At 43.2% G+C, this 12,003-nt stretch overlaps 1 protein-coding gene across 3 annotated transcripts in view; it reads left to right on the plus strand.

Annotated features, from left to right (window-relative positions):
* EMP2 (epithelial membrane protein 2) overlaps positions 1–12,003 on the plus strand; it is a 22,757-nt gene continuing 10,754 nt past the window's right edge. Inside the window, exon 1 of one of the 3 annotated variants that reach the window (XM_082772094.1) lies at positions 1–371. The gene's annotated coding sequence lies outside the window, so the exon portion shown is untranslated. The remainder of the gene's footprint in view (positions 372–12,003) is intronic. The other 2 variants (XM_082772095.1, XM_082772093.1) reach the window with 2 other exon arrangements.

Here is a 12,003-nt window from a genome sequence, read left to right on the forward strand (position 1 = left end):
CTCACGGCACTGCCCCGGCCGCAGGGGACGGCGGAGTGGAAACGGGCGGGGTAAAGTTTCTCCCGTGCTCGCCCCGTCCCTCCCTCTCGGGGCGCGCACACACACACACACACGCACGGAGACACCTCTGCCTTCGCAGGCGGCCGAGGAGCACTTTTGAAAATTATTTTCTTTCCACACCCAGCCCGCGTCTGACATCATTTCTGCAGGAGGGAGGGCAGGAGGCAGCCGCCGCCGCCGCCGCCGCCGCCGGACGGTTGCACCCGGGCGGAGAGCCGCCGCCGGCCCCCGGCAGTGAGTACGGCCGGGCTGGGCGGGGGACGTGAGGGGCTGGGGCCTGGCGCCGGCACCAGGACCGGACGGGACGGGAGGTGCGTGAGGGAAGGGGGGAGCCGCTTTGCAACCGGGGGGAGGAAGAAACCGCGACAAAAATACGAAAATATAATCGGGGGGGGGGGTTGTTTACTACGCTGCCCCCCTCCGTCCCGGCCACGGAGCTCGACCCGGCCGCCCCCCAAGGGGCTGTGTGGGTCCGGGCCGGGCCTCCTGAAGTTCGCCGTCTCTCTTCTCCGCTCTTTTTTTTTTTTTTTTTTTTTTTTTTTTTCTCGTTGATGGGATTTGAAAGGAGTTTGCGTACACTACGGTAAGATTTGATTGTTTTTGGCAGCTCACCCCCTCTAGTGGAAAGAAAATACATTTATATATAATTCAGTGCAGATTTGGGTTTATGGCATTTTTGCCAGTGCTAGGCGTTTTTCCACTTGAGTCGAGCTACAGGTCCAAAAAGCCATTCTGCCTGTCCCGTTGGTGCTTTTTGCAGCTGTGATGCCCGGCTGACACCTGGGACATTAACGTGCTAGGTACTGGAGGGGCCATTCAGCTTCAGCAGCGCAGGCTGCTCGTGGAGCTGGGTATTCCATCTGAGAGGTCAGCTCCTTGTTTGGACATCTCTGAGATTAATACTGCACAGCTCGCCTTTCCCTGACTTCCCTGGGGCTCGATCAGAGCCCACTGCCACCAAGAAATCTGCCGCTCAGTCTCTCTGTTAAATTCTTGGCAGAAATGCTTTGTTCACATGGTGCAGGGAGGTGGTGTGGTTTGGTTTGGTTTGGTTTTGTTTTGCTTTGCTTTTCAGCACCTGAGAATACTTTGGAAATGATGAGTAATTACTGCAGTTGAGCATCGTAGAAGTATCTGACTTCATAGAGGTGTGTGGAGAAACCCTCGGGATAGCTATAATCTGCACATTTTGATGTGTAAAATCACATTTTCTTAGAGTTTTTTAGGAGTTTTAGAAATAGGGTTGGAGTTTTAGAACTAGGGTTGGCCAGTCTCCATCAAAAAAGAAAAAGCAGCACTTTCTCTTCCCTTACTTTCAGACTCCTTACATCCAGTGCTGGTATGTTAACTGTGTAAAGTAAGCCTTCTTGCCTGCCTGAGCAGATATTTTTGCTGTCAAATGAAAAATACCCTGTAATGACACTTCCATCTGGACCTGCTCTATGACTTGAATTTTGGAAGCTTTGTTGCCCAGGCAGTGTTGGGCAGTTCAGGAAAAGGGCTGCCGGGACAGATGGCAGGTGGCTGCAGAGGTGGGCAGGCATGTGATGAACACACGCAAGTGGTTCAGCATGGGGAAAAAGCCAAGGCGCCTTCTGCATCCCATTGTGAACTTGTAAAATCAAGCTGGAGAATGGATACCTGTAGGAAGGTTCCTCCTCTGTGCTGAATAAAGATGCATACAGGTTTTGTCACTTCAGCTGCATGGCTGATGTAGGTTTTATCAAGTAAGCTGCATACCCAGCCAGGCCGGGCTGATTTTGAGGAAACCAGGAATTATTCTGCTAACTGATTAGCTGTCAACATTAAGTGTGAAATGAGTGAAATGCATTAATACCATGAAATCTCTTCATTGGTTTCTTGTTAGCATACTCCTTCAGGAAAGAAAACAGTCTCTTGATATTATTTCAAATAAAAACAACACAATACTAGTAGGCAAGACACTACTGGTGGTGTATGATTTATTTGTGATCTCTGAAAGGAATTCTGTCATAAACACCCAAACAGTGTTGGTTGTGTTGTGGGTCTGCCAGTGAGGAAAAACACTGTATGCTATTTGCTTACACAGATTTAAAGCCTTGCTAATAATGGAAGTTGTTCAACAGACAGAGCAGGTTAAGACTGATGGCTGCTCTTGGCCTTCATATTCTCAGACAAGCTCTATTGCAATTCTCAGATGCCATAGTTACTGTTTCTGGCCAACGCTGCTTAAAAGAAATCATCTTCAGCTTCATCTTGTACTCAGTGATGGTTAACGATTGATCATGCCTTGATTTATTAGCATTTCTTGCTTCCCAGTTGTTTTGTATCCTTCTGTCACTTCCATTTTCATGCCTTTTATTTTGTGGTGTTGTTTGTCTCAAGGTTGTTAACCATCTTGGGTTTGAAGTTCCTACAATGATTAGAAGAATGTTGAACTGATGAGTCCCATATTGGTATTTAGAGGAGCAAGACCTTCCTCTGTTTTTGCTAACTATATTAGTTGTAGTCCGTCTCCTTTCTTAATGCTGTTTTCCTGTCCATTTAAAAATGAGAGGTATTTAAAAATGAAAGGCACAAGGAGACTTTTTTCTTTTTTTTTTTTTTTCACTTCTCTGGTTTGTGCATATTCTGGTTTTGCACTTAGACTTTGTGTTCTATTTGTGTCTAGAATGTCATGTAAGACATGATACCACCTCATAAATCACTACAAGAATGCTTTTAATTAGAGATAAGTAGGTCTCTGGGGACAAGGTTTTTGTATTGCTAGCCAGCAGAAGATATTCTTTCCAGGTCCTACTGCCACATTCCTGTTGGAAGAAGACCCAGCAGAAAAAGGCACTGTTTTATACAGGAACTAATAAGAAAGAGATTTATTCTGAAGTGTACCAAACACTTTATATATAAAATCCATATAATATTTCAACACAGCCAAATTTGAAAGTGGAAAGGAATGCACGTCTTTTATTGAAATCACATTGGTCTCAGATGGAAAGCAGCGCTAAGCCACAGTGCTAAGGAATTCCATTCATGGAGCTGATGGAGCTGTTCAACATTTGTTAGGTTTTGTTTGTTGTTTTTTTTGTTTTGTTTGTTGTTTTTTTTGATGCTCAAAGCAAACCAGTGATCTTTGTGGTGTGGTCTTGGTATTTACTGTCTTTGTTGAAAGCTTTACTATTTTAGAAAGGAGATAATTTTGTAGCATATATCTCACTGTATCAGGTGATGCTCATGACTTCATCAGGAAGATAAGCATCTCAGGTTTTAGAAAACAGATCTGGCTGGGTGGGATTCAAGAGAAAGCCTGATGGCCTGAATTCATCCATCAAAGGAATTATTATTTCTTCACTAAATAAGGAAAATGTAATTACACCTTTTTATGTTGCCTGTGAAGTTTCATGGGCAGGTTTAATGATGGTATGTGCATGCCAGATGAAGCCTCATAATTTGGGTGTGACCTTAAAATACAACCCTCTGGCTGTATAGAGACATTCATAGGAGTCTGTAGGTTGAGCAGAAAGTGGACTGACTCAAGCACCCTTTGGAGATGGCTATAGGATATATATTTGTGGTTTACTTCTCTGGTTCTTAAACACTACACCTTGTCTGGAACTGCACAGGGTGCAGACAGCAGAGGTGGGCGGTCTGAACGCTCCCTTGGGTGCCCAGTGCAGGCACAGAAGGGGACACATGCCCTTCTTCCAGGCAGAAGTCCCTGGTGCTGCTGCTGAGCTATGCGTTTTTTGGGCTCACCTGGTCTGCAAGGCTGGCAGCCCTCAGTCCGTGGAAGCTGTAAACCAGCAGCATAACTCAAACTCAGAACCAAGCCAGGCATGTAAGGGCAGCCCACCCGGCACAGGGGGCCGTGGGGTGGATCGCTGTTGGGGCAGGAGGTGGCCAGGCTCTGCTGCCACAGAGCCATGCACCTGCCGGGTGCAGCTCTGCAGCAAAAGTGGTGTTAGAAGTCCTGCTGATCTTGAAGCTTCCCTTTCCATTGCAACAGTTACAAAGTAGCATGTAAAAATGGTGTTCTGAAGGTTGATCCACTGGAACAGGCTACCCAGGGAAGTGGTGGAGTCACCATCCCTGGAAGTCTTCAAAAGACGTTTAGATGTAGAGCTTAGGGAAATGGTTTAGTGGGGACTGTTAGCGTTAGGTCAGAGGTTGGACTCGATGATCTTGAGGTCTCTTCCAACCTAGAAAATTCTGTGTGATTCTGTGTGATTGATTGCTGGGTTGAGTATTAAATCCAGTCACATGCCACGGTGTTGCTGTGAGACAAAACAGTAGTAGTGGGGGAAGAGTTTGCTTTCTGTTTTATAGCCAACTGTTCTACAGTCAATAGAGATGTTATTTTCACACTCCTGATAGATGATGTGTAAACCCTGAAATAACAAAAATCCAAATTTCTCAATACAGCGCTAGTCATAGCCAAATCAAAACAAGCAGTTTGAAAATGTTACAACAGTGAATGCAACACATTTAATTGCTAGCAATTTCCATAGAGCATCTGCCAAAGTTAAAACAATATCAGCTTTCATTTCTACTGAATTAAACACATTGCTTTCAATCTGGAAAAACAGACCTTTTCTGCCTTTGTTTGTTGGTTAATTAGGTGGAACAACATAAATCACTCAAGCTGTTCTGTTGTATCTGGATTAGTCTTTGGATAAGCAGAAGTCTATAGTCAGTAGAGCCCAGGTTCTTTGTTAATTCTGGAATTAACACTGCAGGTGTGGGTTATGCTTGTTTGTCTCTCCCCTCTCTCCCCTTTTCTCATTTTCTATTTTCTTTTTTGTTTCTTTACTTTTTTTTTTCTTTTTTTTTTTTTTAATTAGATCAGACAGATGACACATTTAAGCTGTCAACCCGATGAAAAAGGTCTGGTGTTACACGTGGTCTGTCCCTCCCTGCCCCGATGAGGCACTGAGTGGGGGCAGCCTCAGCACCGAAACATGGCCACGCAGTGTCTCAAGCAGGGGTGAGGCCTGGCCACACCTCAGTTCAGTTACTTGCTGCAGGAGCAGGTTCCCAGGCAGCTTCCCACAGCTCAGTAGCTCACTGGAGTACCCCATCCATGTCCCTGTCCCAGCTGCAGGTGGCTGTGTGCTCAGCCCCTGGACCTGCGGCAGGATGGTGCCAGCAACCTGCAGTGAGCTCTGCAGCCCCGCACCAGAGCTGCCAGTGCTGGGAGGCAACAGGGGCCTGTGGAGCACCTTCAGGAAGAGGTACAGGCCTTGCTCGTTGCAACTTTACCACCCACCCGAGAAATTAATCCTGCCTTAAAGCCGCTTGCATGTTGTTGGTCCCATGGTTGTGTCCTGTGTTACTCCACTGCACAGATCTATGCTTGGCTTTGCTCCCAGCAGCACCTGAAGTCTTTGAAGGAAAGAAAGGAATCCAGCAGTGCTAAGGCCATGTGTATCCTGCTAAAGCATGTTGCAGAAAATATGGAGACCCAAACCAGGCTGTTGGCAAAACCTTCATAGGTGTACCCAACTGGAGGGACCTCTCGGGTCAGCCCTACTCCCCAGCTTATTCCCACTCTATCACTTAATCCCTGTTTGCGAAGGCAGCTCTTCTATTTATTTATTTTTTTTATTGCTGTGGTAATGATAATGTTGTTCCAAGAACCTGAGAGCTCTGAGAGCTGTAATTTCCAGCCTGAATGTGCTCACACCTGATTTATAGCCATTTATTCTCATCTTTAGGTTACATGGTTCTTTTTCCTTCTGTGTGTCTGCCTTGACCTGCAAGCAAGCACATTGCCAGTCTGTCTTTGTCTTTGGAGGTGAACAAGCCAGAACGAGAAGTTCTTGTCTTGTTTAGCTTAGGAGAACTAGCCTGTAGTACTTTTAGACCAGCTTGATTGTTAGGAGGGTTTTAATGTATGCCACAATTTTGTTTATACTGAAGTGGTGTCTGGAGTACAACTTAGAGCAAACTGGCTGAACAGAAAGGTTGTATTTAATGCCTGAAATGGGATGCGTGGGTGTTTTCCAAATTTGTGAGTATACAATTAAGCTCTACACATACACACTTAAAGGTATTTAGTAGTGTTTTTTTCATGGCTCTGTGAAAGAGAAAACATGCATGTGTTGTAAGAGACCCAAACCTGTAGTATACAGGCAGTTCCTTCTTTGAAATTACTGCTGGATTTTCTCAATTTTTGCCTCTTGAGAATGGATCTCTTGAACAGAATGCTGCCATGGGGCATCTTTCATTTAAAAAGCTAGCATTTTTCTAAAGGCATGTGACTATTTAAAACTGAAGGTGAATGAGCAGATGGTGGAGGTCACAAGCAACAGCCACGTAATGGGAATGAGAGGGGAAGTGTAACCCTTCCAGGTGTTACAGCCACATACCTTACACCAGTGTGCTTTGTGTTGGACAGGTTAAGTCTGAGATTAGGATCTATTGTAAATGCGCAGGTACATGACAGCTTTAGGGAAAAAGCAGAATGTATTCTTTTCAATCAATTTTTTGATTGATTTGTGAGGAGGGTGCTGGTTTGTAGATCTGTCCACCTGGTATAGGTAGCTGGCTTGTATAATTGCAGCTTTTTACCCGCTAAATTTTCTTCTCAGCACGTGGTAGCTGGGACACTTCTCTTCCAGCTCTTGCTGGAGCATTTGAATACATCTATCTTGAGTCTTTTAAGCTCAAGACTCTTTTCCAGGATTTTCAGGTAAGGTGTCGAAAGGCTCCTTCTCCCTGTGAGTGCCACTTCCCCACACCACAGCAGAGCATTGTGCTAGTGTTTTCCCATACGCCCTGCCTGTTTTCTTTTGCTCTTCCCACAAAGGCTCCATGGCAAAGCGACTTTGTAGTGCAAGGCCACAGTGAAAGGAGTGGTATGGCAAGTCTAAACCCAGTCTGAACTTGTTTGCAAATAAATGACTGTCAGAGTTACAGAAGTGGCAGCAGCACTGGCATCCCTAGGTCAAAGCCTTATTAAAAGCATTCCTAAGGAATTAGAAACATCAATTTATTTGGTTCTCAGTAGCTAGCAGCTAGATAGCCAGTTTTGCTGCAGTTTTTTTTTCTTGTTTTTGATTGGAAAGGTATGGGATAGCAGGGTTATAATTTCCCAGACCTCAGAGTTCTGGTTTAATAGCACAGATCTGATGAGGAGGATATGCTGAGAGTGGAGGAAGTCCAGGGAAGATCTGCCAGGCCTCACTGGCAGACTGGTAAGCATGGTCTGTCCTGCTTTTGGTAGTGGGGTTTCTGAGGAGGAGCTAAGATTTAGCATGAAATAGGTGCTTCAGGATCCCCTCACACCTAGGTCATCAGTAGGCCAAGAACATGAGATTATTCACTGTAAGTTTACTGTTCTCCAGGCAGTCCCATACCATGGACAAACATCCAACTGCCATAACAAAAGGTTTTATTAAGCTGTGGGTACACATTAACGTTCACCTTGGTGCAAGCAAACAGCAGACCTCAGGGCGTTGGTTTCAAGGCAAGACTTCCTGAAAGAAGTTGGATGAAAACCCAGGTCACACTGTATTGTGCCAGTTTGTCTCCAGGCCCCCGTACTTCACTGTAAAATCCAACAAGCTGGCACTCTTAGCTGCTGAGATTGAGGCTTTTTAAGATAGCCTGCTGCAAGGGCACCAAAAACATAGATCTGGGGAATGATCCTGTTTTCATTTTTTGCCATTGGATCAAACAGACAAATATTGTAGTCCAAAGAGAAGAAGCTTTAGAAAATGTTGTGAATTCAATTTTTGTGGTATTGATTTCTTTTTCTTTTTTTTTCTTCTTTTTTTTTTTCTTTTTTTTTTTTTTTTCTAACGGAACAGCAGTGGTTGTATATTGAGAACATTGTTTCATTTCCTTCTAATTTCCTCGCTTTGTGATAAAGGACTTTGAAAAATAGCTGTATGTGTAAGGTTCCTTTAAGTCAAGTAACACATTTTACTACCTATTACTGGAAAAATTACTCTTTCCTGTCCTAGCTGATGGGATGCTATCTACAGAGCCAGAGTTCAGATGTATCCAAGAGCAAGGACACATGTACATTACATACAAGTTACAAATTACATACAAATCTTCAGTTCATAGACCTAAGGGGATTAATATAAGAATAAGCATTCTGAATCTTTTTAGATTTTAAAAGTTTGCATCTGACTAGTTCTACAGTATCTTCAATTCCCTGATAACAGAATACGAGCACAAATGGAGAGACTGCCACATTTGCTGGTAAACCTGTATTTTAGCTGCTGAATTACACTTACAAATAAGACTTTAACAAATGTGAAAACAAATTTTTCTTTGCAGGTTGTACATCTGTGCGCTCTAACAGTAGCAGCTCACTTCATGCACCAGAGAGCTATCAATGTGTTTTTCAGGGAATATCAGCAGCAGAGTCTTTACATGCAGTAAATCTACATGCAGTGTTAGTTTTGTGTTAGACAAATGATCCAATGAGAATTAATCAAATGATGAATTAATGTATGGATACTACCACAGACTGTGAATAGGGCCAGTGTATACAGTCATGGGCCACCAGTATTTCATACACCACTAGAGGTTGAAAATAGAAGTGTAACTGGTATGTGAAGAATTAAGGAAGTGATATTCTCTGCATCTCTAAGAAGTTTTAATCCAGTATCACTTGAATGAAAAAGCAGTTGGCAAGAGCAAGCAGTAAGTGTGACTGGAGTTTATATAAGTGGTTTACCAGGAGGTAACTGCATAGTGGTGGCGAGGAAAGGTGGCTGCAGGAGGCTGGTGGCACCTCCTGCATAACGAAGAAATTAACTGGAAAAAAAGCTCGTTAGCAGAGAATCGAGCATTAAAACCATGCTGTGGTACGCAGTCTTATGTGCTGGTTGGCTTGGAGAATATCGAAAGGACAAAGTGTAGAAAGGAAGTATGAGTTTGAGGATTATTTGCCTTGTTTTAAGGAACATCACTCAGTAAATTGTAGCTTGTAATGTTGGTGTTTTCATTTGTTAAATTAACTTGGGCAGAAGTAAGGAAATTGGAGTGAATTGTTTCAACTGGTATAATTGTCCTCTTGATGTTAAATTTCCTGAATTTCTTGTCTTTTATGTTGTTTAATATTTAGGCATTAGAGAACTGTTGAAACCCTCAAAACTTTTGATAGGCTTGCTCTCTGAAGTTACTCCACTTTTGGCTCCAGTTTGGGGAACCACACAAGAAAAACAGAACCCTTTGTATTTGGTAAAAGAAAAAAAAAAAAAAAGTGAAAATGTTTACTGTGTCAATCCATTCCTTGTTAACCAGGGAATATTATGGACCTTTAGAGACAATGGTACAGGTACAACATTCACTGACTCCTGAATTGTGTCTGTGTCATGAGACGCCTTGGGATGTGGCAAGAACTCAGAGCAGAATGAAGTGCTTATCATGTAAATCCAAACGTCTTATGATGCATCACAAGATGACAGGCTTCTCATGAGACCAGAATACAACCTTTTTCTCCTAGCTTCACAAATACAGTCTTAATTATAGCACTGAGGGGCAGAAGAATTGCTAATTAAGGAGGCTCGCTTTGATTCGGTTTTACAGTGGTGACCTCGAGAAAGTTCAGCCGAATTGAATCCTTGAATCCCAAAGACCTGCTGGGCTGGCTGTGAGGAGTAATCTCGGCTCAGAAGGCTGCAGTACGCTGACCTGTTCAGCAGGATCCCCAGCCCCTTCGCTGGGGTGTGTCTGTTCAGCACACCCTCCGTGGGCGACCAGCAGTCTGTGTGCCCAGCTGCCATCTGCACCGAGCAGGAGCTGTGCTGTGGGTGCTCGCCCTGCTATGTGCTGCTTCCAGATTTTCTCTGTGTGGGAGCTCAGGTGAAGATGAGAAAAAGAAGTCATCTTAGGAAGTGAGCGAAGGAGGCGGTGTGGTGGGAGAAGCTCTGGTCTTCTCAATGCAGATGAGCGTGGGATAAACAGACCGTATGATGTACATGCTTCTCTGGTTGCAAAAACTAAGGATGCACAAACATGAGAAATAGCCTGGTAGCAAAATGGAACCACATGGGATGAAATTAAAGCACAGCCTGTGGAGATCACATCTGAACTGGAAAGTAGTGATTAACCTTCTGCTGAGCTGGCCAAGGCAGAGCTTTCCTTTTTTCTTGCATGCTGTACTAAACAGCAGAAGAAATTCAAATAGGCATGCCTCTTTGTACTGCTGGACATTAAAGATAAAGTTTATCTTAGAGATAAAATGAAGCTTTTTTTTTGGAGGTGTAGGGGTGGAGCTTGACATAGAGAGGCAAGCCAGTTTTTGCTTACTACACAGAAACGTTGGGAAGCATGGACTTGATGCCTTTTTTTTTTTTTTTTTTCTTTCAGCCATGTAGTTCTGTGAGTGTTGTATTGTTTTATCTTGTAAAAATGAACTTGCCTCTGCATGTCTTGAAGGCCCTTAGCCACCTCTTATAAAGCACATCATATCATGCTCTAATACTGCAAGTGGAAATTACTGCTTCCAATACTACTGTATCACTGAAAAAAAAATAAAGATAACTCCAACTGCTGCATTTATGCTCCCTGGGCAAAATCAGGCAGCATTAGAGTATTACCCAGGAACAGTTCTTTTGCATTAATTGAAAAAATGTTTGTTAATATAACTGGCCTTCTCTTTTCAATGTGTTTTATGCAAGTGTCCCGCAACATAACAGCATTTGTGGGAAACCTTATTGCCACAGCAAATCTGGATGTGTTCAATAGGATTCTCATAACTTACTCTTCCTGGATTCAATGGTAGGATGCACTTTTAGCTCGGCTGGACCTGTACATTTGGTGTTACCACATACTTTGTGGTGTTAAATGCTGAGTCTTGCAACTGAAGAATTCATATTGTCATCCAACGTAACTCTTAGCACAATCCCAGCATCTCTTTTTAATGTCAACTGCAATGAAGTAAGTCATATTTTAAGCTCTCTGTTCTCACAGCTTTGCTGGACTTTCCTCCAGTGATGCAGTACAGGGTATCCTGAAATAGGTGCTGAGTGGCAGGAGAGCAGAGCTGGAGGCGCCTCTGGAAGTCTCCAGTCCGGAGCCCTGCTCCAAGCATGGGGTTGGCTCAGGATGCTCTAGGCCTTGCTTCAGTTGACTTACAAAGATGTCCAAGAATGGAGAACCCCCAGATTCTTGGGCTCAGTTCCAGTACTTGATCGTGCTTATTGAATATGTTAAAGCATTTTTTTTACGATTGGATTATTCCTTGTTGTAACTTGCGACTGTTGCCTCTAGTCCTTTTGTCATGCATGTCTGTGAAGAGTGGCTCCATCGCCTCTATAAAAAGATATCCGTAGTGAGTCCAAAAAGCTTTTTTGTGTTTGTGTAGAAACTATTAAAATAATTGAAACCAATTTGGAGAAAGATGAATAATATCTTTTGCATCATCCCAGTCTCTGTTCATGCTTCAGGGCAGTGTACTTAAAATTTAGAAATACCTTGACTAGAGAGCATCATGCGTATCACTTCAAATGATAGGAAGTACGGGTGATTCTACCCAGAAAGCTTTTGATCAACACAAATACTCTTACCTATAATCAAGCAACTGAAACAGGAAAGATGAGCAATTTAAGAGTAAGAATCCTGGCAGAGCAAGAAGCCTTTTTATAGCAGCATGCACTAGCACTGGTAGATAGGGCAGTGCTTCCACGTCTGCAAAAAAAGGAAATGAAAAAATACTCCATAATCCTCTGTCACATTACACATCGATACCAAAATTTTGTTTGAAAAGTCTGATCGTTTCTATGAATCTTCTTAACATAGTTGTAGGTAGATTCTTGTTTATATGTAATACTATGAGGTGCTAGAGCACTGGGATTTAAAAAATGTGTTTTCTGTTCTCATTAGTAACCACTTTTCAGCAATATTTTTTCCTGGCTGCATATATATTAAATATAAAAGGTAGAGTTTTAATCTAACCTGAACTGCTGGTGGTTCTGCTGAGCAGAACTGAGCCAAGTTAAGCAGCAG

Source organism: Aythya marila, assembly GCF_965140915.1.
Source record: "Aythya marila genome assembly, chromosome: 15".
NCBI classification, from domain to species: Eukaryota; Metazoa; Chordata; class Aves; order Anseriformes; family Anatidae; genus Aythya; species Aythya marila.